We start from the raw sequence: 24,696 nt of genomic DNA, 5'->3' as shown, positions 1-24,696 counted from the left end.
TCTTGTCGTCGTCGTCGTAATCGTCATCTCATGTCGCCATGGCTTCATTCTAATTTATACGAAACTGTGCAATATTGACCTTGGGGCTCTGTCATCTATAAATTTTACAACTTGAATGATGCTTTGAAATTCATGCCTTGTATTTTTTTTTCTTTTGTTCACTGCACCAATGTTTCTTTTTATATGTGCCTAACCCACCCCTCAAGTAATGCCCCTTTTCCACGGGGCCCTTGAGGCAATGTAAATAAAGAAAAAATAAATATAGTCATGGTACTAAAACACCGGAAAACTCGTTCACACCTCGCGTTAGAAGGCCAGCACGAACTGGCGGACACTCTGCGATTCGCTAAACTCCCATATGAGCACAAAGCGCACTTGGTCTCTCCTTAAAACTCTCATTCAGCCAACACAACGCATGAATCCGATTCCGAAGCTCTTACTTACCACACAAGAGTCCCCTACAGACCTCGTCAACTCTATCCACAGCTTACTGTTCCCTAATAGTGCAGAACACCCTACAAGCAAACTTCGCGAGCAGTCGTTTCCAGCGTCGCCCATGGACAGCGCCTTCACTTTTCAGGAACTACAGAACTACAACGAGCACTGGACTCCCTACACCGCAACACCACCCCCGGCCCGGACAAAATCACGAACAAACTCCTGAGAAATCTTAGCTCAGACTCTCAACAATCTCTCCTCACTCTTTTTAACCATGTCTTGGAGACTGGCACGATCCCTTCATCCTGGAAACATTCTGACATCGTTTTTATCCCCAAACCCGGAAAACCTGCATCTAAAGACAATCTTAGACCCATTTCCCTTACCTCGTGCGTAGGCAAACTTCTCGAACGCATGGTGCTTACCCACCTCGAATGGCACATGGAACACAACTGCCCCCTCCCCTACACCCAAACCGGCTTCCGTCACGACATTTCGACACAGGACACACTGCTCCGCATCTCTCAAGATCTTTCCGAATTCCCAAGCTCCTCCCAACTTCGCGGTCTCCTAGGCCTCGACATTCACAAAGCATTTGACACAGTTTCACAACAGGCCATCCTCGCTACCCTTGCCCGAACAAACTGCGGGAGCCGAATGTATAACTATATCAAATCCTTTCTCTCAGACCGCACAGCCTCTTTAAGCATCCCGGGATCGTCGGCTCCAACTTTTTATTTAACCTCTGGCACCCCACAGGGCTTAATCCTGTCTCCAACCCTTTTCAACCTGGCACTAGCCCAACTGCCTCCCCTCCTAGACTCTATCCCCCACCTCTCCTACTCCATCTATGCCGATGATATTACCCTCTGGACCTCCCATGGTAGCCCAGCCCAACTCGAAGAAACCCTCCAAGAAGCATGTGTCGTAATAAACAGCCATGTTCGCACCTTAGGTCTCGCTGTCTCCCCTTCCAAATCGGCTCTCATGATCATAACGAACAAGAAAGGCAGAGCCCCTGATCGTGACCTCATCAACATCTCCATTGATAACACCCCAATTCCCAAAACAGGCTCACTAAAAATTCTAGGTCTTACTTATCACTACTCCGGTAGTTCCTACCCTACACTTCGAACTATACACTCTCAGATCGAGCAAATGATTCATCTGCTACGCCGCGTCACAAATCGCCACTCTGGCTTACACGAACAACACCTCCTACGTATTATATATGCTTTTACCATGTCCCGCATACTGTACACAGTGCCATACCTGCATCCCACGCCCACCCAACTAACCAGACTAGAGGCAGCTCTCCGTAAGCTCTACCGCATAGCCCTCGGCGTGCCCCGCTACGCTCCTACTAACAATCTTATCGCGACCGGCACATATAACACTATAGAAGAACGTATTCAGATACACAAACAAGCCCAACTTCAGCGTCTTCAGACATCTCACCAGGGTCGGGCACTGTTGCAGACGATGGCCTACCTTACTTCTTCGCTTCCTCCAATCCCCACAACTTCCCCTCCTTGGGCCGCGTTCCCACGTATCCGCATAGAACCCCTACCTAAGAATATGAACCCCTCCAGGCATGCCACCCGCCGCCTTCTGCGCTGTAAAGCCCTCACCAAACGTGTCTCCTTTCTAGAAAAGCAAGGATCAGCGGTATATTTTACAGACGCCAGTCATTTTCCCTCTACGCAAATAGGAACCGCAGCCTTTTTACGCCGCTCGTCGTTGGTTTCCGCACAAACGCCTTTTTTCTGCCCGCCAGATGCCACCTTCCTAGAAGAGCACTCCATCGCTCTTGCCATAGAGCATGCTGCTCTCAGAACCTCCACCGAACACCCCACTTATATTTTCACAGATTCGCAATCCGCCATCCGAAATTATTTACGCTATACCGTCAACCCCTTTTCTTCTAACTTAGTGACTGACACTCTCAACAGACATCCTTCAAACCTCTTTGTCCTGGTATGGGTACCTGGCCACGCTAACATGGACGGCAACGCAAGAGTAAACGCGCTTTCCCGAGGTCTATTCCCGGGTCCGTCTATGCTCTGGCCAACCTCATACCATCCTCCTTCCACTTGTCTTCATGATCGTGAGACCCGTAAATTCACTTGACTTTCCTATCGCCTCACCCGCCAAGTCTACTCTTCTCCAGACCCGCGCCTCACTCGCGCCCAAACAGTTTTTCTCCGCCAGGCTCATACCCGCTCCCTACCATCTCACCACATTCTACATCGCATTCGCAAGTGCTCCGGTCCCCCAACCTGCCCTTCTTGCGGCGCATACTCCTCTATTCCCCACTCCTACTAGGACTGCCACCCCCCGAAGCTTCCCCCCTCCCTATCCCGCATCACCTCGTGGGACACTTGGCTGGCTCCCCCGCCCGGAACAGACGTTCGGGCCGCCCAGGAGGCTCTCTGCCTTCATATTCAGAAGATCTCCAAGGATATTCTGGACTACTAGGAAGAAAGTGACGCCTCAGGATCCGTCGTTTAGCTGACCTGGACTTAGGTCGGTGACTGGGCAATAAATATTTTCTCTCTCTCTCTCTCGCGTTAGAACTTAACATGTACTAAAAAACACCTGGACACTTGTTTACGTTCGCGCTAGAGAGCTTCGTGCTTCAAAGACGAGAGACTTTTTCAGCAAAGCTGTATACCTCTACCCCCCAACGGCTTCATCTCTGTTGGCAAAAAAACGCCAAGGCACCAAGAATACACTTATACACTGCATGCTACACTGCAAGAATACACTTATACACTGCCCCTCTCCAGGTTTCACGTTACTGGAGATGGCATGGGATTTTTGTCTTTATGGCACCTTTAAGGGGAATGTCGTACAGTGCGCAGATACCTTGTGTTTATACAATATTTGTGGCGACACTTGCGATCACTATTCTGGCGGGGCTCATTCCAGGGAATCCCTTCACGCTAGTACCGAGGTGCTAGACCGCAGTGACGAGACCAACAGGTACCAGGACGCTCTTCATCTCAGTGCAACTTGTGCTCGACGGTTGTATACGGAAGGGATCACCGGTTGTTTGACTTGCTCTCTGGTGTACGACGCAAAGACAGACACTCCAAGACGGCTTCCACTTGACAGGTTCATGCATCGGGAGAATGCGTTCTCGTGGACGCGGAACTTAGGTCGTGTGGCTGGAATTATTCATCCGAGTACCGCAGGAAGCACGAGTAGGTGATCGTTTTCGGTGTTACATCGTAATACTTTCTGAACGAAGACGTGCGTTTTGTTCCAGAGGGACGTTTCGCGCGTCAGTCCTTCTATTGACTCTAAAAAAAAAAAAAAAGACCGGGCCATCTCCCTTAACGTGAAACCTGCGGAGGGGCGGAGCATGCAGTGTGCAAGTGTATTCTTGGCGCCTTGGCGTTTTTTCCCACGGAGAGGAAACCGTTGATGGTAGAGGTATGCAGCTTTGCGGTACAACTCCCGTGTCTTTGAAGCACGAAGCATTCTAGCGCGACGCATTAGAAAACCAGTGTCCCGGTGTGTTCTTTTAGTACGCTTTACGTTCTAGTGCGGGGAGTTTGAAAACGGCTGTCCCGGTGTTTTAGTACCGTAACTACATAAAACGACGACGACGAGAGGACACGCCGACAGCCCGAGCCCACAAGGGGCTTCGCCCCTAAAAGAGCGTTCCTACAGTGATTACAAGCCACAAGCCACGGGTCTTGTCACAGATTTCCACCGGTTGTACCAGCCATCAGCTGAGAGAGAGTCGAAGAGTCGAATGGGCTTCCAAAATTCTGTGACCGCTCCACTACTTGCAACAAACATGGTGCTTCGAGTTTCGCATTTGCATTAAAGGGACTGTAGTAAGAAAAATTCAGCCCTCCCGAACCGCTTAAGTGTTTATTGAGCGATGAAAAGTGCGTTAAATGCTTAGAAATTGCTAATGCCATTTAGAACGCCATTTTGCATCCCGATTTTCTTTTGTATCCCTTTAAGGTACAGACATTTGTCAGCAGCTGGTTTACATACTCAATCCCCTACATCCGGGTCACCGATGCGGTCTAACTGGCTTAAGTTAATCTCATTACTAGTGGAAGGCATACACGGCAGCAATGCAATGCAATGCAAAAATCAACCACATCTTTCCGCGGGGGGAAACCATGGGGTAATGCGACGCATCTGGGCGGTGCTTGTTACAGTTGCGCCGACCATCGCGGTAGCAGACCTGTTAGACTCCATTCAAATCATCGGTGGTCATCGGATGTCATCGGAGCGGCGGCGGGGAGCGACCGAGCGACTGAGCGTAGCGGCGCAGTTATCGCGTTTATATGTACCGCGCGTTAACGGTGAGGGGAATGAGAGAGAGGAGCGCATGCGCTTGTGTTAACCGAGCGCTAACACGCGCTGACGCACAGTTGGCGTTGCGGTGAGAGCGGCGTTACCGCGCAGCTGGCGTGGCGAGGATAATGGGGGAGAGATACGGACTACGGATGGACGCCGGAGGGACAAGGTGATTTAAAGAGATGCGTCGCATCTAAAAGAGGGAGATTGGCCAAGATTGGCCAAACAAAACTGCAGCGTTAGCCGTAATCGTGGTAACACTTGCTCGGAACGAGCAAGACTCCAGCGTTCGCTGTAATCGTGGCAGCACATGCTCTGAACGAGAAACAAACGTCATTCGCTGTAATCGTGGCAACACATGCTCGAAACGAGAAAGACACGTCATAGCGTACGCTCCTCCAGGGCGATGTCCAATCATTATCACTTAAAAAAAAAAAGAAAGATGCTCACACTTATACCAACAATGATGGAGTAAAAGTCCTTGCGCGGCAGCGAGGAAGAAGCAAATTGGCTGCAATCCTAAGCTTAAACCCTCGTGACGGTAGTGAAGGTTGCGTACAGCTTAGCTACTTTCAAGCCTTACGCGTTAGTGGGAGCTTCCTTCATTTTTGTCAATTTTTAAACGGAATCCAGTAAAAGGTTACTGTTACGCTTTTACGTACAGGGTGGTGCGACGATAATTGGAACATTAAAAAAAATTCCCTGAGCGAACCGCCGCTTTGCTCACGCTCAAACTTCACCCGAAGGTCGCATTTTGTGGTCTGTTTTGTTTGACACCGGGAACAACGATTGTACTTACTTGTTTATTCTGGAAATAAAGAACACGATTTTCGTTTATGGGAAAATGGCGGCCGATTTGGACGTGTGGGCCAGCGCAAGTTGATCTTGGAACGACGGCGCCACCTGGGGTATGCAGAGCGAAACGCCCGTTTGGGATTCAGCCTAGAAAGGAGTCAAATACTGTAGCAGACGATCAGAAAATGTGAAAGCAGGTGAGGAAACAAATCCAACGTTTATTGGAAACGATGAACCGTGGGAATATTTTATTATGATTTGTATCAGCTTTTATGCAAGTATTTCTGATCATCGTAAACTAGGATCGAAAGAGAATTTCGGATCGTCTGATACACCATTTAGCTCCCTCCTACCGGGAATCCGAAACGTTCGTTTAGCTCTGCATACCCCAGGTGGCGCCGTCGTTCCAAGATCAACTTGCGCTGGCTCGCACGTCCAAATCGACTGCCGTTTTCCCATAGGCGAAAATCGTTTTTATTTATTTTCAGAATAAACAGGTAACTACCATCGTTGTTCCCGGTGTCACACCAAATAGACCACAAAATGCGACCTTCATGTGAAGTTAGAGCACCAACAGAGCGGCGGTTTGCTCAGGAAAATTTTTGAAGTGTTCCAATAATCGCCGCACCCCTCTGTGCTAGCGGCCGCGCATGTTTTGGCCTTTGTCACGGGTTTTTGTACGGCTTCTGGTGCAACTACGGGGATTGGCCTGTCGGCGATACGCCAAATGCTGCTCCCTAGGGGTTTACATCTGTTCTCTTGGCGAGCTGCTATATCGATCTCGGCCTATTTTCCTTTTTCCTTCAGCGTCTCTTCAGGCGTACAGCACGACCATTTTTCCGAGGCTAGCCCTATGAGTTTCTACGGCCGCGGGGTGGCGCTACGAAATGAAGACGCCAACGACGGCCTGCCACGAGTGCAGAAGCACGTGCGCTGGTGCTGGCAGTCGGCGCACGCACCGATGCTCGAGCAGTCACTTTAGAACGCCTGTTTGATGATCCCCCTGGTCGGCCGATCCCTGTTCGTGGCAACGAGATCTTCTTCCAGTGGCAGTGATTCTGCTCCAGTTCATCCTGTTCCTGACCATTTTAGCAATATTTGAAACTGTCATGTTCCCCGGCGATCGGGATGCTCGGCCGAGCTCGCGTCGGAAGGGCAACGTGTACCTGCACCCGAACCAAGGCCATGTTGCGCTCGCGGCCCGCCGCGGCAGGCACATTAACAGAGTGCCCTTCGCTGGTTGCCTGGTCGTCCCGCATGACTCCCGCATAGAACGTGGCCCACTCCCCAGCCCATGTGAGATCGTCTCCCGAAAGCGGCTCTCCTGGCTCGGCACGCAGATGTGGATCGCGGTATATTTGACGTGCATCATGGGATTCCAATGGTCGAGGGTGCCTCACGCCGTTGCCCACTGCTCCCGGAACGCTCCCTCCTCGGGGGAGGTGGCAAACACCTCGTCATCCTGTGGTTCCGCTGGCCCAAGGCGCCGCACGCCGTTGACCATTGCTCTCGGGACGCCTCCTCCTCGGGGAGGGGGGAAAGCACCTCGTCATCCTGTGGTTCCGATGGCCCAGAGAGCGTCATACCTTTGGACACTGCTCCCGGGGTCCTTCCTCCTGTGTTTCCGCTGGCCCGAGGCGCCTCACGCTGTTTCCAACTGCTCCAGCAACGCCTCCTCCCTGGGCAGGCTGGGAAACACCTCGTCATCCTGTGGTTCCGCTGGCCCAAGGCGCCTCACACCTTTGGACCCTGCTCCCGAGACGCCACCTTTTCGGGACTCGTCATCCTGTTGTTTCGATGGTCCAGGGCGCTTCGCACCCTTTCCCACAGCTCCCGGGATGCCCCCTTTTCGTGACCTCGTCATCCTGTGGTTCCACTGCCTCGAGGCGCCTCACGCCGTTGCCCACTTTCCACAGGGCGGCTCCTCCTCTCAGGGGCTGGGGAACACCTCGTCGTAGCTGAAGTCAGCTGGAGGAGGGTACGGTCTCGAGGTACCCACGCCGACAGCCTTTTGCAAAGTCTCCGCATTCATCCTGTGGCTGGGGACTTGTGTAAAATCATTATTGTTTGGCGCCCTTTGTCCGTGAAGGGCCGTCTTGTGAAGAAACTGTTACGGTAGCCCTTCCTCCCCGGCTTCCCCGATTGGTCCTCGTGCCGAGGAGACAAAACATGCGGGACGCCGACTTCGTCGGCTGTGCTCGCCTCTTCATTAAATCACTTTGATTGCGCGAAAACGGTGCTCCTCCTTTCATTTTTACAGAAAAAAAGACAGAGCGGCTAGCGTAAAATTTATTGCACAGCTTGTGTGTCAGATATGATAAACCAGGATTTAGAAGTCGTGCATGATGGAAGCGTGAATCAAGCGTATTTGATTTGGACGTATTGCCTTTATTGATATTTTGATATCTATTTAGGTAGCTCGTTTGTTCTATGGTCAAACGTAAAATTTGAAAGACGCAGATTTACGTATACGAAGGATCCAGTACAACTGTTTCCGGCATGACTGGCCGTTTCTTCTGAATCGAGAAAATGCTCGCGAGCTATACGAAAAATGAGAATGCAGAGCTCGGCAGTGCGACGTAGTGGAGTAAAATTTGCTTCTGCCCTCGCGCTGAACCGTAGCGGCTCCGAGGTTGCTGTTGGCTGCGCGCGAAGGTAAAAAGCAACACTCCGCAGGCTTACACTAAAGCGTGGGTCCGCACGCACTAGCCACTTTTAGGGGCGAAGCCCCTTAGAGGCTGGGGCTGTTGGCGTCTTCTGTCGTCGTCGCAATCGTCGTCTCATGTAGTCACGGTACTAAAACGCCGGGAAACTCCCTTACTCCTCTCGCTAGAACGTAACACGCGGTAAAAACACCGGGGCACATCTTGGCCGATCCCCCCGAGGCCCTGAGAGGGTATGCACCATTTTCCGGGCCACCACCACCAGCACCACCGGGACACTCGTTTACGCCTCGCGCCGGAGCGCTTCGTAACGCGTACAGTGACTCTGGTGCCATTCGCTATGTAAAACGTTTTTGTTCGCTCTAGGGGCTGTTGGTTCGTTCCCGAGTCACTCTACCTCCTTATCAGGAAAAAGAAAACACAGAATTAGACAAAGATGTAACAGAAGCGGAGGTTCGAGCTGCCCTTCTTCACCTGCGCCCGGGGTTGCACCCGGCATGGATGGCATAACTAACAAAATTCTTCGCAATTTAGATGACCTATCGATTTCCGCCCTCACTCAGTATTTCATCTATTATTGGACCAACGGTACCTTACCCGCATCGTGGAAGCACGCGAAAATTTCTCTTATTCCAAAACCGGGCAAGCCTCTTTCCCTCGACCATCTCCGTCCAATTTCCCTTACCTCGTGAATGGGCAAAGTAATGGAGCGTGTCATCCATGCACGATTGGTCAAATACCTGGCCCAGATTGACGCCTTCCCCCATACCATGATAGGCTTCCGGGCGGGATTGTCTACTCAAGATGTGCACCTGCAGTTATTTCATGATATTATTACGCCACCCTCAAAGGTGGACGCGGCAGCCATTCTCACACTAGACCTTACCAAGGCATTCGATAGAGTGTCCCATACGGTCATACTGAATGGCTTGGAATCCATGGCTCTCGGCCAACGTACATATAACTACGTTAGAAGTTTCTTAACATCCCGTACGGCTATACTCCAAATAGGTGACATCACGTCGGACGTCACTGATTTACCTTCAATAGGCACACCCCAGGGAACAGTTCTCTCCCCGCTGCCTCGCTAGGCTTAATATCCCACGCAAACTGGATCAGGTCCCAAACCTGCGATATAGCCTCTACGCCGATGACATAACCCTTTGGACGTCGAGAGGCAGTGACGCTCAAATAGAAAGTACCCTGCAGAGAGGAGCCCAAATTGTCATTGATGAGGCAAGAATGGCAGGTTTAGAATGCTCCCCTGCTAAATCAGAACTTCTCGTGCTCCAAGCCAAGCGAGTCTCCTCGCCACCCTCAAACATAACAATCCGTATTGGCGAAACGGATGTACCGAATGTACCCAGCATAAAGATATTGGGGTTAATTATTCAGAGCAATCGTGCCAACACTCGCTTCATGGCGCAACTCACGACGCAAGTGAACCAAACAATTGGACTAATATGGCGTCTAGCAGCCCGGAATGAAGGACTCAAAGAAGCTGAAAGAATCCGACTAATCCAAACATTTGTAATCAGCCGTATTACATACTCGCTACCATACCTTAACCCATCCCCGATCGAACTGAACAAAATAAATTGCCTCATCCGTAAAGTCTACAAGACAGCCTTACAAATACCCCACAGCACTTCCACTGCCAAGTTGAAACAGTTGGGCGTCTACAATACAGCCGAGGAACTAATAGAGGCCCACAGGCTCAATCAGCTATCGCGACTGTCGGCATCCCCTACCGGCCAACAAATCATGCACAGGCGGTCAACCAAGCAGCTCGAGAGCTCACGACCCGAGCAGAACCAAGCCTCGTCCCCTTACATGGAGCCCGATCAGCCCGAAACAGCTTACTAAGCTATCAAGAAACCACCGCACACTACCGCCTCTCCCGCCGAATGTATCCGCCCGCACATCAGGATCTTACTATATAAGGCCGAAGAACGTCTGTGGCGCCTACTACAGACGAACACGCTGCCATGTCGCTCCATACTGCACCATGTTCATCCGAATTTATATCTGTCACCTAATTGCCCTGCGTGTGGTGCGAAGGACACAGTCGCCCATCTCATATGGGCATGCTCTGAAGACCCCTTTCCCTTGATCCCCTCAGAAGAGCTCTGGGAGAAGGCGCTGGGCAGCTCGGACTTGCAAACCCAGAAAAGTCTCGCGGAAAGAGCTGCCGTGGTCACCGGTAGGCTGCGGCTCTCGGTCACCGAACGCACTTAACCGGGCTTCTGAATAAAGTGTTTTGTCTCTCTCTCGTAACGCGTACTAAAAAACACCGGCATATTCGTTTACGCCTCGCGCTAGAGAACTTCGTGCTTCAAAGACAGACTTTACACCAAAGCTGTATACCTCTACCTTCCAAGGGTTTCATCTCCGTTGGCAACAAGTCCAAGGGCCCAAGACTACACTTATGCACTGCATGCTTCACCCCTTTCCAGGTTTCCCGTTAGTGTAGATGGCCTATTTTTCTTTTCACGCCCGCCTTTTGGAGACGCTGCCTGCACTGGGCCGCCTAAATAAGAAATGTTCGTGTCTGTCTGTCTTAAGCCAGCCGGCCCAAACACAAAGTATAAGTAGGTAAGACCATTCCAAACTACAAAACTAAATATACAAGCTCAACTATTGGGTTTAAGGCGCCCTGGGCTATGTGACGCGCCGTAGTGGAGGACTCCCCCGAATTAATTTTGACCGCCTCAGCGTGCGCCGAAACCTCACACATACGGGTATCTTCGTTGTTCGCCTTTATCAGAAAAACAGCCGACGCGCGGCCTCGATCGATCTTGTGTCCTTGAGCTAAGTGGCCGAATGCGTTAGCCTCTGAGGCACCGAACTGCTAAAACAGCTGGCTGGGCTCATATACAGTAAAACCTTGTTATAGTACAGTTAAACCTGGATAAAACGAAGTTGACAAAAATTCGCAATTTTTCGTTGCATGCAGGATTTTGTTACTTGCAGGTTTCGAGTTAAGGCTCGCGTGAATGAAGGAGAAACGAAACCAAAATGCTAGGCATCAGTGATGGGGAACTCACCCTTAAAGAACCGTGAAAAACTGCGTGATTTGTGCCTGCTGCTTTCCCGAGAACTTAGTCAGTGCGCGCAACTCCAAAGAAGCAAGGTCACTTTTTCCCGTATTCACAGCCGTAACTTAAGTATCACTTTTACCTGTTTTTTGGCATGCCTTAGCCCATTTCAAGGACCACACTGATGCTGAAAGGGCGCCTTTTCGCGAACTCGATGCACTAAAAATTGTTCAGTGTGCTGTAGCTGGGATACTGTAGTAGGCGGCGACGTTCTTCTTCCTCGCAGCCGGAGACGGCATTTAAAATTGAGAGCTGGTCTTGAAAAGACAAATCTTTTTGTTTCCTGGCGGCAGAACTCATCACCGATGAACCGGCACCAGAGACAGCAGTGGAGACTCGCGACTACGCGTCGACAGGCAGGCCCAGCACCTAACCGACCCCGCACTGACACTGGAAACGCACGGTATAGTTTGCGGTTCGGGCGAAGCTCGCTAAATTCGTGCATTTCTCCAGCCCAGTTTCCAGAAAAAGTGCAAAAAACAATGAATCATCAGCGCATCGAAGTCGTTGCATCAACGTTAACCGTCGCAAAGCCTTCGTTACATAGAGGTCGCAAACACGTGGGTTTCAATGGGGCTCGCAATAGGGAATTGTAAAACCAAGTTTTACAATAGGGAATTGTAAAACTTGGTTAAAACAAGGAATTCGTTACATAGATGTTCGTTACATTCAGGTTTAACTATAACGTAGTAACTTCAACTGAAACCTTCCTCTATTCAAATTTTTTCATGGTCCGAAGTGTGAGAGCACTTTTAACACAGTGTGGCTTCTACCAAGGTCAGTTTCCTGCCTCAAGGACTTTGTCAGAACGAGGATCTAGTGTATGTCCACGTTATTCAGCGCAAAGAAAACCTAAGGCATATTTGACGCAAAATGTACGTGCACAACCGACAGTAGACGTTTTCTTTTAATTAGGAATACACGTTGTATCTGTATTTGCGATGGCGAAAAAAAAAAAAAAACGTGTTAGAAATGGAGGCGGAGAGCTCGAGATCAAGCTGTTCCATGCAGAACCGAAACAAATGGTCCCAGCGCTTCGCACGGTAGCAGTGCGAACGCGGGAAAATTGAATCGAATTCAGCAAACCTACGTTGCATTCATAATGGCAGGAAAAAGAAGGGAAGAACGTGAGGGGGGGGGGGGGGGGGCTAGAGAAGAGAGAGGGATGTGTTACGTTACAGGAGCGGCCAACGACTGTCGTCATTCGACGACATTTGCAACGGAGCAAACAGATACGCGGCCAATATTTTGTAGCGTCAGCTACACTGGCCGAGGTTGAAGTTTCGCGTTGACCCTGAACGGCCGTGCTTCGCCACCGCGAGGAGCATTGGATTGGATTGGATTAAATTGGATTGTATTGAAATTCCAATATAATTGGAGTACGGGCGTGTAGAGAACTGCAGTCTGCACATTAGCCGGTCTGCGCATTCCAGACGAGTGACGTCATAGCCGCGGCAGACGCACTGGCGCCGACACGTGCCCAGCTGTGCGCCTCCGTTGCGCAGTAGCCAAGTCTGACGCTGCGTCGGAGCAGCTTGATAGCCGTTTCGCGTGGCTCCTGGAGAGCCGTGCTGCGCATGCGCGAGGAGCAGTGACTGGACCGGACCGGGTTGGATTGCTGAACCTTAGCTCGAGCTACGTATACCCTGGCATAGCCGAGCTAAGCCACTGCTGATTTTTTTTTCTACTGCAGGTTTCGTAACCAAACGGACAATGACGTTTCCTGGTGCGCCTCCTGAAGCGCCTTCGCAGGAGTTATCTCTTATTGATCAACGCACACATCGGCAGGTAAATGCTAAAAGGGACGTCGTCTAAAACTTGGCTGGTCGATCTATAGAACGCCGCTCGGGGAGAAAATGGGCAAAATTTGGTATGACGAATGAAATCATATACTTTGCGTGGAAACCCGAACAGGGAAGAAGAAAATACTTGCCACATTAGGAAATGCGAATACAAACGCGACGCTACTTTTCTGAGAGAGAAAAAGAAAATACCTATAAAAGAGCTCACGTACCCAAAAATGTGTTGTCATATCATAGGAAACAATGCATCAAGTTGGGAGTGTATAATTCCCGTCCCGTCGATTTTGCGCATATTCAGCAGCATTGTACTAGAACTCCACCCACCCTTGCCCTATTTTGCGCGGTCCTGAGACGGAGGGCGATGTCATTGTCGCCTGAAAAGCACGGCGCCCCAACTGGCCGACCTCGGTGGTTGCCCCGTCCTCTGCAGCTGCAGAGCGAGAGTTGCCGGCGACCCCGCTCACGGCGGCCGGCCTGTGCGCGTGTTCGAAAGAAGCCCGAGGCGGCGAAGGTCGAGAGCGCGCCTGAGACCACGTCCTTCCTCCCCAACCGCGGCGGCGAGGCTGATAACCTGCGCGGCATTTCCGCACTCTCAGTGCACGGAGAGAAGGGCGCACGGCTCCGCTCGCCGTCGCACTCCGCACAGATAGTTCCGTGCACGCGTCTCTGGGCGAAAGACGCGACGTCTGCTTTGCGTACGGAGGGAGGAAGCGTAATCGCGCTGCAGTATCGGATTGCAGGAAGAGGTTGCGGTCGAAGCTGCACTAACGGTCCAGGGGCCATCAATCGAAACGAGCGGACACAAGCGTAGCATCAATGGCGAGAAGCGAGTTGATTTGCGCATCTTTACAAATGACGAGTGGCTACCGGACGAGCGCTGGTAGCATGTCGCTGCGGCGAATGGATGGTTTGCGTAGTTCTACGCAGTTGTGCGGCATCTGCGGAAAAGCTCCTCCCGATGATGATTGATGATTGCTATTGGTTTCCCATTTGAAACGGGGTGATGACATGTCATCTTACCAAAAGGGACTAATATAACCATGTTTTACACTCTTGGTTTAATACTAGCGCTGATTAGGGCAGGCACTAAAGCTTACTAGGCACGAACTACTTTTTTTCCTTGTTACAGGTGGTAACTGTCCTAGGCAATATTCCCCTCTCTGCTTTTCGTCCACCAGCATTCTAATCTTCTTTTCGTCCCCTCGACAGCCTTGAAGTTAACTTCCTCTGTGATACAAATCCTAGGGCTTCTGGAAGCCCAATATTCCTTTCATGTAGATTTGGATAAATACCCTCACATTCTAACACTATGTGCCGCATAGTTTCTGTTTCTTTTCCTCAGACCACGCATACCCCATCATTTTGTCAATACTTCCCCACAAAACTCTTAGTTCGCAGGCAACCTGCTCTAGCCTCAAAAAGCAAAGCACTGCCCTGGGAATTATCGTAGAAATTTTCCTTCCTGATGTTCAATTTCTCAGCCCTGTACATCTCTAACGACGTTTTAGCTTCCATTTTTTCCCTCCATTTATTCGTTTCAATCTGCCTTGCCTCTTTTTTGGTTACCTTGACTATTTTGGATTCTCCACTGTTCTTTCCGTATTTCATCGTTAGCCTTCTAGTCTTTCTTAACCACTGCGTGTCCATGCTTTTCAAGTATAGGTACCTAAAAACCTTAGCTGCCCACCTTCGTTGATCCATTGCCCTCAACCTCATCTCAAAGCATATTTTACTCTGAGCTTCTCTAACTTCAAACGACGCCCAGCCTATATCTCCCTGAACTGCTTCGTTAGTTGTTTTTCAATGCGCGCCTAAGGCGAAACGTCCTACCGTTCTCTGGTTTACTTCAAGGCCTGATAGAACGTCTGATTTTAAGCAGAGTACAGCATTCGCAAACGTGAGACCCGGAACCATTACTCCTTTCCACATTCCTCTCACTACTTCATATTTTTTATACCCCCACAGAGCTCTATGCTTCATTTTAGCTGTGTTTCGCTTTCCCTTAACCTTAAGTTGCTCCTCGTGAGTTCCTAAGTAGTTATCCCCTTCGTTTATCCACACTCCCAAATATTTATATTCCTTCACTCTAGGTAATTCGCCTTGCTGAATAGACACTACGTCAGTGGTAGCGTCATTGAAAACCATTATTCCTGATTTTTCCGCACTGAAATTTAACCCGAGGTCGGTGGCTTCCTGGCCGCTAATATTTATTAGCCGCTGCATATCGGTTTGGTTATCAGATAAAAGAACAATGTTGTCTGCGCATAACATTCCCGGAATATGCTGTTGTACCACTTCGCCTTGCAGCATATGAGTTAGGCTAAACCCTACTTGACTTTCTTCCAGTTTCTTTTCCAACCCTGCCATGTAAAGCATGAACAGTATTGGGCTCAAAGGGCATCCCTGTTTCAGTCCCCGATGGATGTTGACCTGCTGGGCGCATTTCTGTCATTCCCAAGTAAGGTGCACTCTATTGTCTTTATAGATTGCTATAAGGAACTGTACCAACTCGTCATCTAATCCCTGGAGTTTCAGCATTCTCCACAGCCGTTCTCTGTTTACGTTGTCATATGCCCCTTTAATGTCCAAGAACGTAATCCATAGTGGTCTATTCTGTGCTTTCCCAATTTCAATGCATTCCGTTATCACGAACAAATTGTCATCCAGTCGCCTGTCTTGTCTAAATCCATTGTGCAGTTCCCCAAGTATTTCATTTTCTTCCATCCATGCTTGAATTTCTGATTTTATCGCCTGCATTACGAACCTATACACCACTGACGTTACTGTGAGTGGTCTGTATGAATCAATACTGACTTTGTCTCTTCTGCCTTTATATAATAAATTCATCCTACTTTGTAGCCAGTCCTTTGGTATTTGTTTGGTTCCTGACACCGTATCTATTGCCCTCATAAATGATTCCTTACTTTTAGGTCCAAGCAGGTTTATCAGTTGCATTGGTATTCCGTCCGGGCCCACTGCTGTCTGGGGGGAAACCTTTCGCTCTGTTTTTTTCCAATCAAGGTTGCTCAAACTTATTTCCCTTTCCGCAGTCTTCTGTGGCGATGATGTTATCGGTGCAGGTTTTCCTAACACTATTTTCCTGAACTTGTCACTAACCACTCCATGAATATGCGCCAACGCGTGCTCTTCTTCTAAATGTTCCCCCTCCTCATCAATAAGGAATTTTTGATGGTTATCGTTTTTTGAGCTTAGTGATTTTACATGGTTCCAAAACTTCTTGGATGCGCTTTTGTCCTTCTTCCGTATTTCTGCCATCCATTGCTCGCTTTTCTGCTTGATCTTTGCTTGCACCATTTTCTGCACTTCTAGTTTTTTTCCCCCGGTAGATATCCCATTTCTCCTTCACTACCTCCGGTTCCATACCAGTTCTTTTTGCTTCTCTATGTCTCCTCCCTCCCCCCTCACCCACACGGACAATCACCCGTACACACACAGAGAGAAATGAGTGGAGGAGAGGGAGCGAGAGAGAGAGCTACGGAAATGAGGGGACATATTCTGATTTGCTTGCTCATTTCGAAGCCTCTAACAAGGTATTATCTTTAAATGAGCGCTGAAAAAACTATAAAATGCCTAATCACACTGTTACAGCAAAACGAGATGGTTGGGGCATTTATATACGCCTGATGAGATTCCAGCGACCGTTGTTCTGTGTCATCCTCACCAGATCCAATAAGGAACAGGAGCTGCAAAATGCTTGCGTGAAAGAATGAATGTGCGTGTTCGCTGCGTGAATAGCCAAACGTGTCGTCCAGAAATTCCTTCCGGGACGCCTTGTCGGCCCCCGGAAGCATGACGTGCACTACTGCAAAGCCAACATCGGAGGAATGCCTTGCATGGCATATTTGGTATGCGTATCAGCGGAAGCACTTTTGTTCGCAGTCCCGAGCGCGTGCCTCGGCATTACACCGACCTCTCCGCTCACTTCCGTGACTTGCAACGGCATTTAGTTAGTCGGCCGTGAGCTTCAGATAAGCTGTCATCGTCACTGACCAATCCCCCGGAGTGGGAATGGGAAAATTGTAGGTGGGTATGTTGACATCGCAGCCAAATGGCAGGGATTTGCCCATAAGCTTATGGCGGCACCTGTCATAGTCATTGACCAATCCCCTTGAAAGGGCGTGTGACCAGTCCAAAAATCATTCAGGACTTCGTATACTCTGAGAAGTTGCTTTCATGAAACCCGCATGGCGCAGCATAGCAGTGAAGTGTCGCCAGGGAAAGTCATCATGCTTTTGTATTCGGAGAATGTCAACAGTCTCAAGTGTGCATACCTATCGCGAAAATCGAAGCAAAGGTGTAGAGGAAAGAGTAACGTCACATGCTAGCCACCTGTTCCCTGCGTTCTAATCCCGTTTCTGACGGTTTTATTATTATTTCTCTTTTGTATTGGAATTTTGGGACATCACTGCTGACATCACCGGGTTTTTCGCCTCATGGGGCACATGGTGCTCTCGTGTAAAACCTTCGGCCGGTCTTCGCTTTTCATACAGCGTGAGACATTGTAATAAACCGTTTCCACTAGTAGCGCGTTGTAGTGGAAAACAAGCATCCCGTCAATGAACGCATGTGATGCGCATGCAGTGGTGGGCAGCAAGATACGCGTAATGAGCAGCGAACGCACACTGCCTGAGCAGCTCTCACAGATCCCGGGAGCTCCCCGTGGGCAAGAGGAACAGGATTTTACTGACTAAACTCACTAAAGCTACGGTTTCCAAAGATCCGTTTTCCTTCAGCCCTATTGGAGGCGCAGGGCGGTTATTTGTGCTGGCTTTTTTTTTTTGTTTTGTTTTGGTAATGCACCAGTGGCAGTTTGTTTTGAGTCTTTCCTAGACACCATGAGTTAGGAAATTAGCTCATGATAAACTATTTACGCGCTGCCTGCTTCGCCAGGGCGCGCAAGTATGTTGACCCTACCTTCTTCACTTGTCACTTGCTTGAGGGTTCGTACTTATTTACACTGTACGCTGTTTGCTGCTCCGCATACAATGTCACGAGCTTCGCCAGCCACAGCATATATGCCCCTCCGATGGCGTAGGCAAGGCAAGCAGGCTGACTGGTGTATACCGGCGCCCCGAAACGCCTGCAGAGCTCACGCACGTTCGTATAAACTTGTGTTCGCGAAAGGGGAAAACCCCCCGTCCGATATCCTGGTTCGACCCTGCTCCTGCCAGAGAAGCAATCGGAAGCACAGTGGGAACCATTTGGCCGGGCTGCGAACTGGTGAGTTGAGCATCTGGCGCTAGCCAGCCTCTCGGGGCCTCATCTCGAACACGAGACGACCAACCGGCATGCGGGTGGCGCAACAATACAGCCTATTAGTAGATGGAGTTGCTACGGAGGCATAATCTATCATGTGGCCGGAGTGCTTAGTGTGGACAGCTGGGCGAGGTACTTAGAATGGACGTTAATAATTTCGAACTTGTATTAAAACTGCATTGCTCAGCAGAATACCTTACATGTTCGCTGCTTTGTTGTTTTTTCGAAACGCACCTTAACGCACCTTAACAGCTTTGTCCCAAACGAACCCAGCTCGCGTGAGCCAGAAGCCAAGCGCTGCCCAAGCGCCACTGATCCCGTTCCAGACTGAAACGCTTCGTGGATTGCGATAACGCTGCACCGAATCGGCGCTGCGGGGCAAGCGCGCAGCTGGCGGCGCGCAGTTCTCGGCTGCGCGCGCGACGGCGTAGCAGGAAGCTGCGATCGCGAAGGGGGGCGGGAGGACGGTGGACCGGAGGGTCAGTTCCGAGAACCGCAAGCACTTTGGGAAGAACGCGCGCGCCGCGTCGCCCTAGTCGTGCACGGCACGAAGAACCAGCTACGGCGGGTAAGTAGATACGCCGCGGCGGCGTGTCTGGCGCCACGGCCGTTCTGCGCATTCGGGTCGGTTGCGCGATCACCTGGCAAGCCGCGGCTGGGCGGCGGCGTCCCTTTCTTCTCCTTCTGGCTACCGGCTCGCGGGACCTTCCGTAATGGGCGTGCGCGCCTACAGTTCACGCACTGCCGCCCGGCGTGGAGGGGTGCGGTGTATGTTTACGGAGAATGCACACTGTATACTACAAGGGACAGCTACAGTGCGGCCAGTGGCGAGGCCTTCTTTAGCCGCACAGTCTATGGCTGAACTAGAAGCAACTAAAAGCGGGCCGCGTTTTGTAACTTTTCTGCTGGTCTGTGCGTGTGTTGCGTCAGCGGCGCTCAAGCTCCGTAGGTTAATGAATACCTTCGAGATGGAGAAGCCCCCGCGGGCCGACGACCTGAAAATGAACGGGAAATTCTGCGTAAATTATTTCGCTTCGTGACTCGCTGATTGGCTGCTCTGGAGAAATCCAAGTGCAGTTTGTCTCACCAATTGTATCCCGCCACTACTGATGCAAGCAACTGAGATCGACGTGACACAGCTTTTCCTTCGCGGACCCGTGAGCTTAGTGCTAGGTCTGAAATGAAGTCTCGCCATTTCCCAGTTAGTTATGGAAGTGTACCTAGGAAGCATAGTTGTCAAGCGTAAATTTCAATAGCTAATATACAATACTTTTTGGCATGCGGGTTACAGTGTAAATCTCCTTTATAAAATAATGTTTGCTGTACATATAAACAAATATCCACGTGATACCTAGCCCGATGTTCTGCCCAATGGAGTTGCGTATATATAATACATGACGCTTTATCACGGGGTGGTAAAGAAGAAATAGGAAAAATAAAGTCACGCGTGCATTTGTGCACTGTCTCGCTAGATGGCGTGGGCGGTACGGCGTCCAGTCCTCAGTGAGGAAGACATCCAGCTTCCGAAAGCGCTTGGCTTTAAGGTTAACGGAAAAATGAATTAGACCGGAGTAGAGGTTAGGAAAAGAAGGTTAGAATGTTGGTGGGAAAAGAGCAGAGAACAATATGGGAAACATGCCAACAGAGAAGTCAGACTAGCACAAAAATTCCATAAAGGTTTTTTTTTTTTTTTTTGGCAAGGCGATTGCACAGTGGTGTTACGACTAAGGTCGCTGTGCAACGTTACCCCGTTACAACGGGGAAGCCGCTAAGCATCATCTTCAGCATCATCATCGGGGTCGCAAAGGAAGAGGACCCTAATATATCTAAGGAGACTAATTGGGTTCTTCACTGCAGGCACCGCGTCTCAGGTTCTGTTAGGTAGCCGAAGGTTGGCCGAAATGAAGGCTTTATGGAGTGGCTACCTTGTGGCTGCCACACCATCTGCATCAGTTAGGGGCGTGAAGGTGGGTCTGTCACAAAGGTCAACGCGGGATGACAACCGCTCCCTGCTGGAGATCACGGGGGTTGTGTTCAGATTCAAGGGGAACGCAGCCGATGGTCTGGGCGTGGCTTTCGGCGTGACTGTTCGCTCCAGGCAAGAGCCCTTTCGGCATGCAATGCAGACAGTACGCGCTTCACTCAGCCACTTTTCGGTGGGGTGTCAGACGGAAAGGTGACGGGCGTCGATGGGAGAGGAAACTACGTACATTTTGCAAGTTTCGTCCTCTACTGGAAAAGAATGGTGGAAGGAAGGAAGGAAGGAAGGAAGGAAGGAAGGAAGGAAGGAAGGAAGGAAGGGAGGGAGGGAGGGAGGGAGGAATTGAGAGAGAGTCAGAAAGAGAAAGAATGGAATGAATGTTAAGGAAGGAAGGAAGGAAGGAAGGAAGGAAAAACAACACGAGATAGGTACGGAAGTTGGCCACGAGAAGCGTCAGGTCGGATACATTACATATCACGAAGAGAATAAGAAATTAACTGAGAAAGAATAACTCGAGGTATACATTATGATCCCCTACTCCATGACTTGGCCATTAAAAATCAATGGTTAGCCACCTTAATATTGTTTAGACAATAGATGTGCTCATAAGCAGTAATGTACGGTCATGTACGCTCTTGCAGCGTACATGACCGATTAACCAGCCGGACGACTATCAAACACCAATATGCCGCCCCCATGGAAGTTCCACTAATTAACGGATACACGACCTGTTGCCCGTATTCATCCCCGGACAGTTGGGGCTTCGATTCCGCCTTCTATGAACATTGCTAGCCCTTCCTCTACGCTGATATTTGTCGACGCTAGTGCTTCCGATATCTTACTTCATACCGCTCTTCTTCGCCCGACTGTGGCTCCCGATCCAGTAACCTGCACTTACATAACAACGGAGAAGTGGCCATCAACGCATGCAGAACTCCTTGCAGTGCGGGATGCTCTGCTACACACATCTTTGATAATCAACCAGGCTTCACCACAGTGTATAATTTACACTAAATCGTCGGCAGCTGTACGAGAGCTTCGTAAAACTCTCACGTTCAACGAACATCTGCTATAAATCCAGGACATAGTGGACACTTATCCATGTCGTGTGCGCGTGTCATGCTGCCAAAGGAACAGCCACCCCGCAATGCAGGCTGCAGATGCCAGAACAGACCCCGTGCGTGTGCAATATCCAGCTCCTCTTGCACCTTCGTGAAACGGTCTTAGCCTCGTCAGTGAAAAAGAACGTCTACGGCGCAGCGCGCGCGCTTTCATTCCTTCGCGCGGTACGGATCTCCATGGCGGGTTGTCTCGCCAAGATGAGGTCTTGTTCAGACGTCTTCGCCTGGGAGTCGCCCTCACGCCAGCTGTGACAAGGTCCTGGCCACCTCAATACCATGCCCCGTTCAACTCCACCTGCCCCTTTTGCCCCGCTCCAGTTGACCAGGCTACAGCAGAGCACCTGGTGTGGAGTTGCCCTGCTCTGCAAAGCCTGCGCGCTGTGCACATCGCCACCTGCGGCCCGCGCCCCGGACGTCCGCCAGATTTCATGGCGTGGATACAAAGACCACATCATGGCCCCCTGCTCCGATTCCTTCGGGAATCCGGAGTGTATCTGTACATTTAATTTCCCCTTACGCAATAGAAAAAGGACTTAGCCCTATCTTTCATTCTTTTTTCTCTCTTTATGCCCTACTCTTCCATTCCTCCTCTCCTCCCCTCCCCGCACTGGGTTGTATGCAGGTAAGCTTCCTGCCGAGATCAATAATATCCCCAGTGCACTTCCTTTCCTTTTCCTCTCCCACAAACCACTACAAGGAGCTGTGAACAGGCATAGTAGCATATTGATATTATTGATTAATATGTTTGTGTAAAAAGTACAAGATATTGGACCGTATTCTGAGTCCCTGCTCCACTCCATTTGCTTCCTCCACTCGGCTGAGGAGAGGATTCCGCAATGCTAATGAATGGGCAAATCGATTTCAAGGATCCCCTCCACTGGAGGGTCGGGCAAAGGAAGGACTCGGAATACCAGGGATTATTTTGTCATATTTATTTCTAAACCAACGCAATCGATTAGCCAAGCAAATAAACGGTTAAAGCCTGCCGATTAATCGGATTAAAATTTTTAACCGATGCCCACACCTAATGAATACTAACGTAGCAAGCCCCACTTACGACAGGGCTTGCTGCCTAAGAAGGGGAGGGGGATATAGGGAGGAAAAATGGCCGTGCATTTGCTTCATTCTGTCCAAATGTCGACCAAAGACGACAGTTTTCGGAAGCCCCGGTCACGTACTGCCCTCTGCTCTCTCTCCCCCGTCTCACCCCTGAAGCTCGTCCCGCCTCCTGTCACTCCTCCAGTTATAAATGCGAGCATAAAAGTTTCTTCATTCAGTTCAATTTGCCCGCGTTCGCACTGCTTGCGCGCCATCTGATGCAGCCTCGCTGAATCAGCCGAGCCCGGCGTTGTCTGCGCGTGCGCATCTAACCACGAGCCCATGGTCACAGCGGAACGCCAAGGCATTACGTGAGCACCGCGTGCCGGAAAGGGAAGGGCCGCCTTTTTTTGGCTCACTGATGTTTCAGCTTTGAGTCGTCTTCCTCCTTTTTTGTTAGCTGGTAACCTGGTTGCAGTGCTCGGGTGGAAGCATTGTCACCGACATCAGTTATACGAATCCAGACCCCGTAGCAGTGAGCCAAGTCCGGCATTCCCGCGCTCGTGTGGAACGTTGATGCAGATTTGGGAAACGACGTGTCCAGCACATCCACGGAGGAAATTGTTTGCAAGACGATGATGCCGGACGACCAAGTCAGGTTCGTAAAAGGCGAGATCATGCAAGTCCCGGATGGGATCCAAGCGCGCAAGCGGCAGATCCGGGAGAACAGCGACAACAACAAGGAAAACGAGGCCCTGCCGTACCTGGTGTCAGGCATTGTCGAGCTGCTCGACGTCGACCCGCTGGAACATGGTGAAGAGGATGGCGCCAGCGCAGTAATAGAATTGACAGGAGCCGGGATCAAGTCTTTCAGACGCCAGAATTCCTACTCTCCCTGGGTCGGAATCCTGCATGCGAATAAGCTGCGTCCCGGTCCCAACAAGGACTCCTTCGTCATCCACCAGACACTGCCGCCAGAATGTGACTCGAACGTCAAAGCTATCCAAGTTGACGAGCGGCTCTCGGAGCAGTACAGTGACATCGGGGGTCTCGACAGACAGTCCCAAGACCTGGACGACACCGTGGCTATAGTGATGCCTATGACGCACAAAGAGAGGTTCGCGTACCCCGGAATGACGCCATTGGAGGAAGGAGGGCTGCTTTCCTGGCCCCACGAAACCGGCAAGGCCGTCTTGGCTCGGGCTTGCGCGACGCAGACCAAGTCAACCTTCCTCAAGACCGTGGGCTCCCCGTTCGGTCAGATATCCATCGGCGAAGGAGCCAAGCTGGTGAGGAACGCGTTCGCCCCGGCCAAGCAGAGGACGCCCGCCATAACATTCAATGGCGGGCTCGATGCCATCGGCAACGAGCGCTTCGACTCGGAGAAGGCCGGCGACAGGGAGGTGCAGCGCACCATGCTGGAGCTGCTCAGCCTGCTGGACTGGCTCAGCTCGAGTGCGGACGTCAGTGATGGTGGCAACAGACTAGGCTGGAGGTCCTCGCTCGGCCCTGCTGACGTGGTGTCGACTGGACAGGTCAATGGAGCTCCTGCATGCCAATGCAGACGCCTGTACGCGCATCATTGAGATCCACTCACGCAAGATGAAATTCGATACGGGCGCTAATTTCGATGATCTGGAGCTTTACATCGATGACGTTCAACGGGACGCAGTTCAAGGTAGGCTGCCTCGAGGCTGACACGACAGCCATTCCGAGTAACTGCGGCAAGCTTACCAACGAGGGCTACACGGACCCCGCCATGGAGGTGCAGGACATTAACTATATTATAATTGAGGGAAGTGAAATATTTTTCTGTTAATAATTAAACAATTTTATTCGGTGACTGGCTGTCATCCCGTGGTCCTTTCTTGCGGCATGCGTTCCTGGGCTACTTTTAATCATTTCCCAATGCTGGAGCGAAACAACGGCGTGGTTTTGACCCTTGATGGGAACTAACTGACACGCGCTCGGTACTTATTCCAGCTAGCCGGGCCCTCTTTCAACCGTGGAATGGGCGGCACGAGCACGCCCGCTAAAATTCGCGTCTCGTAGCGTGACCGCTCCTGCAGTCTCACAGACTGGTTATGACGCGGGAAGCGGTGGGAGGAGCACAGGCACGGTGGCGCGCGGAGCACAGGCGACCTTAGGCGTCCGTTT

General features: G+C 50.7%; 1 pseudogene; it reads left to right on the top strand.

The window, feature by feature from the left end:
- The first annotated feature begins 23,177 nt into the window (after positions 1–23,177).
- On the top strand, positions 23,178–24,125 carry LOC144179606 (26S proteasome regulatory subunit 6A-B pseudogene; annotated as a pseudogene).
- The last annotated feature ends 571 nt before the right edge of the window (positions 24,126–24,696 follow it).

This window comes from Haemaphysalis longicornis, unplaced genomic scaffold, assembly GCF_048455015.1.
Source record: "Haemaphysalis longicornis isolate Haplotype H1 unplaced genomic scaffold, Haemaphysalis longicornis Haplotype H1 scaffold_1, whole genome shotgun sequence".
NCBI lineage: Eukaryota > Metazoa > Arthropoda > Arachnida > Ixodida > Ixodidae > Haemaphysalis > Haemaphysalis longicornis.
Note: the sequence above shows the minus strand (reverse complement) of the source record. Positions and strands in the feature narration are given on the sequence as shown.